This window comes from Acipenser ruthenus, unplaced genomic scaffold, assembly GCF_902713425.1.
Source record: "Acipenser ruthenus unplaced genomic scaffold, fAciRut3.2 maternal haplotype, whole genome shotgun sequence".
Lineage (NCBI taxonomy): Eukaryota > Metazoa > Chordata > Actinopteri > Acipenseriformes > Acipenseridae > Acipenser > Acipenser ruthenus.
Window position 1 is genome coordinate 12,501 of NW_026707347.1, and position 4,523 is coordinate 17,023.

The window sequence follows — 4,523 nt, forward strand, 5'->3', positions numbered from 1 at the left end:
AACAGCAGGTCACTTTAGATTAACGATATTTTTATTGGTATTAAAAAAATACCGGTATATCCTGGCGTTGTGCAGCTAAATATTCCAGGAAAAAAAAAATTATTCTGAAAAACTCTGAGGCTGATTTTCCAGTTAGGCCTATAACCCAGAAAGCCCTTTTTTGGTTTGGCTGCACCCCGTGCCAGACGAAGGTGTTTAGGTATCATTTTGTTCCTGAACTAATGCGTCAGATGTAATTGTAAGTGACTGATGTAATTGTAAATGACTCTGCAGCTGATGCATAGTTCACACACCCTAGTCTCTGTAAGTCGCCTTGGATAAAGACGTCTGCTAAATAAACAAAATAAGAATAATATGTCTAGATTCCATTTCTGCCTGTCGCCAAGCTGAATAATTTTCAGTTTAGAGGCAAAAAAAACCAACTATTTTGGACCTACCTTTGTCGAGAGGTTTCGAGAAGTCCCGCGCCAAAGAGTCATGCACACCGGATATTGTTGGCAGCTTCACCGGAAAGCCGTAGATAGACAGTCGTTGTCGTACTTGGCTGACAATCAAAGCAAGACACTCTACACTGAAGATACGCGTCTCACATTACACAGCGAGATCCAATAAAAACAAAAAAGAGGTGTGTTTTGAACCTCCAGGGCGCGTCCAAAAAGCTGGATTCCTTTCATACAATTTTATTTACAACCTTACAGTCGTTCACAATAGAAAACCCCTGTGAATGTTTACATGCAGCTGATTATCACAGTGGTGGTAGCTGACAAAATGACTCCCTAAATCATTTCCGTTTTAACCCCGGGTTCGAGTCTCAGACTGGCTCACAGGATCACATGCTCACAGACTGTCTCCATTATATTAAACAAAGTTAGGATTTATTATTAATGAGTCTTTCAGCGGAGGCTTTTTCTCCAAAGCGACTTCCAGAGACTAGGGGGGTGAACTCTGCATCATCAACAACTGCTGCTGCTGCTGCTGCAGAGTCACTTCCAATAGGAGCTCGTTTGTTTGACGTCTCATCCGAAGGACGGAGCACAAGGAGGTGAAGCGACTCGCTCAGGGTCTCACACACACACACACACACACACACACACGCACACACACACACACACACACACACACACACACACACACGCACACACACACACACACACACACACATGTTTACAATGTCTTCAATGAATTGCCTTCTAGAGGAACCGTTTGCCATTGAATTTACACTGAAGACGCCGAGAGACTTCTAGTGGAAACGTTTGCCATTGAATTTACACTGAAGACGCCGAGAGAGACTTCTAGTGGAAACGTTTGCCGTTGAATTCACACTGAAGACGCCGAGAGAGACTTCTAGTGGAAACGTTTGCCATTGAATTTACACTGGAGACGCTGAGAGAGACTTCTAGTGGAAACGTTTGCCGTTGAATTCACACTGAAGACGCTGAGAAAGACTTCTAGTGGAAACGTTTGCCATTGAATTTACACTGAAGACGCTGAGAGAGACTTCTAGTGGAAACGTTTGCCATTGAATTCACACTGAAGACGCTGAGAAAGACTTCTAGTGGAAACGTTTGCCATTGAATTTACACTGAAGACGCTGAGAGAGACTTCTAGTGGAAACGTTTGCCATTGAATTCACACTGAAGACGCTGAGAAAGACTTCTAGTGGAAACGTTTGCCATTGAATTCACACTGAAGACACTGAGAAAGACTTCTAGTGGAAACGTTTGCCATTGAATTCACACTGAAGACGCTGAGAAAGACTTCTAGTGGAAACGTTTGCCATTGAATTTACACTGAAGACGCTGAGAGAGACTTCTAGTGGAAACGTTTGCCATTGAATTCACACTGAAGACGCTGAGAAAGACTTCTAGTGGAAACGTTTGCCGTTGAATTTACACTGAAGACGCTGAGAGAGACTTCTAGTGGAAACGTTTGCTGTTGAATTTGAGTTTTCATATTTTCTAAATTCAGTGTCTAATAATTTAATTATACAACAGAAGAACATTCTTGTACTTTATAATATTTTTATTATACAACAGAAGAACAACGTTGTACTTTGTAATAATTTCATTATACAACAGCACATAAGAAATTGTATTTTCGGCACACCTCTGCTCGCTCGCTTTGATGCCAGCGTGGTCCGTTAGCACTCAGGAGAGGAAAAACATAAAACCACCTGACCATTTAGTTAGTCGGGGAAATGAAACCTCTGGGAATCCATGGCTAGACAGACCGCCCTTCCTCCAGGCAGCTAGCTGAAGCTAATTATACAGCATTCTTACACGATATAACAATGTAATTATACAGCATTCTTACACGATATAACAATGTAATTATACAGCATTCTTACACGATATAACAATGAAATTATACAGCGGTACAGCGTTCTTACACGATATAACAATGTAATTATACAGCATTCTTACACGATATAACAATGTAATTAAAAAGCAGTACAGCATTCTTACACGATATAACAATGAAATTATACAGCATTCTTACACGATATAACAATGTAATTATACAGCATTCTTACACGATATAACAATGTAATTATACAGCATTCTTACACGATATAACAATGTAATTATACAGCATTCTTACACAAAATAACAATGTAATTAAAAAGCAGTACAGCATTCTTGCACGATATAACAATGTAATTATACAGCATTCTCTCGGGTCGGCCGAGTCGGGCTGGAGGTTCACTTGGACCTCGACCCCGTCCGGATCCACAGGGCTGGGAGAGGAGAGAGTCAGAACCGGGTCTGAGAGAGAGAGGGAGGGGGGAGAGAGCGAGAGAGGAGAGATGTTTATATTGTGATGTACTTTGTAACTGTCAATACTGAAAACTTCAGAACAGGGAGCGAGAGAGAGAGAGAGAGAGAGAGAGAGAGAGAGAGAGTCGGGTCTGAGAGAGAGAGAGAGGGAGGGAGGGAGGTAGGGAGAGAGAGAGAGAGAGGGGGAGAGACACAAAGTAATGAAGACATAACTTCAGAACAGAGAGGGAGAGGAGAGTGTGGAGTGTGTGGGTGTAGAGGATTGGAAATAAGACTCCTATTGCACAGCAGAGTCATCCATTCCAGGTTTTACCTGAAGCCTCCACTTCCACCAGGCCGCCCCGGGACACCCCCTGCTCCCTCCTCGCTCGATTTCTCCTCTCCTCCTCGTCTGGAAAGAGGGGGAGACAGAAGTAAAGTTAAACTAAACAGGAGACTTTAGTTAGTAAGTTATTTATCGAAGCCCTCGAGTTAGTAAAACATTATCAATCTTATAATGCACTTTCGTGCTGCGTAATTTAAACACGGGGGACGTTTGCTTAAAAAACAAAATCTCTAAAGGGTTTTTGGTTAAATGGTTTTAAAAAGATCATTTAAATATTTTGTGCACATCTAAAAATAATGTTTTTCATTTAATTATATATAAAACCAGGTCAAATGTTACCTGTTAAGTCTGCTTTTACCCCCGTACCTTTTTTGAGTTGCTGAACTAAAGATGTTAACGCGCGCTGGGACACGTTTGCATCGCTTTCCCCTTCTCTCCTGTGACGTGATGAGTGGGGGCGGGTCATGTGACTAGTCCAGACCCAATGAGAAACTAGCATCCTCTAAGGAATAAAAAAAACAATTATTATTATTAGTTTATTTAGCAGACGCCTTTATCCAAGGTGACTTACAGAGACTAGGGTGTGTGAACTATGCATCAGCTGCAGAGTCACTTACAACTACGTCTCACCCGAAAGACGGAGCACAAGGAGGTGAAGTGACTTGCTCAGGGTCACACAGTGAGTCAGTGGCTGAGGTGGGATTTGAACCGGGGACCTCCTGGTTACAAGCCCTTTTCTTTAACCACTGGACCACACAACCTCCTGTATGATTTTGACACATAACATCAATACTGGGTATTGGAAAGTGTCATCATTCACTTTAACGCAGGTTTTGTACCGATTAAACAACCGAATCACCTTGTTATTAGATTGAGAAACAAACTAAAAAACAGCCCAACACGCTCCTGCTTCAACTAAACTGATTAAAGTGAGTTTTTAGATCAGCACTTATTTTTACAGTGAAAATAAATGAACAACTCACCCGTTTGCAGTGAAACGCTCCTCTTTCTTCCCTCGTCAATCCTTCTGCCTGTCGAGTCGCTGTTGAGAAAACAAAGTTTCGTTTTCTGGTTAAGTGTTGTTAGAGGAAAAAAGGTTATTTTGAGAGTACAGAACTTCAGTAAAAAATAAATAAACGAGAAAAAGCCATTCGTGCCTCCTGTGCTGGGCTAGCTGAAGGTGTCACCATCGTGGTCACAGAGAGGGTTATACAGGGTTGTCCAGTCTGCTCTGGAAGGATCCGAGAGTCTCTGCTTCAGCAGCTCCGTCCGCCAGCCGGTCCCCATGCTTCATTTCAGAGACTCCCTCTCCCCTCGGTTCTGAATTCAGCTTCCACACCCGTGGCCCCTGGTTCTGTTCTGTGTGAACAAGAATTCTCGGCAGTTACTGTGTTAAAACCCTAGACAATTTCAAATGCCTC

At 42.3% G+C, this 4,523-nt stretch overlaps 2 long non-coding RNA genes across 3 annotated transcripts in view; both read right to left on the reverse strand.

Annotated features, from left to right (window-relative positions):
* The window catches only part of LOC117968026 (uncharacterized), a 4,170-nt gene extending 3,646 nt beyond the window's left edge, over positions 1 to 524 (reverse strand). Inside the window, exon 1 of one of the 2 annotated variants that reach the window (XR_004662200.2) lies at positions 438 to 524. This is a non-coding gene — a long non-coding RNA (uncharacterized LOC117968026). Of the gene's footprint in view, positions 25 to 437 lie in introns of those variants that run through there. The other variant, XR_009320627.1, reaches the window with a different exon arrangement.
* Positions 525 to 2,001: 1,477 nt separating this feature from the next.
* Positions 2,002 to 4,144, reverse strand: LOC131725426 (uncharacterized). Its single transcript, XR_009320626.1, has 4 exons — positions 4,086 to 4,144; positions 3,469 to 3,604; positions 3,091 to 3,168; positions 2,002 to 2,765 (listed from the first exon to the last, which is right to left on the reverse strand). It is a non-coding gene; the product is annotated as an uncharacterized LOC131725426 (long non-coding RNA).
* Positions 4,145 to 4,523: the final 379 nt, after the last annotated feature.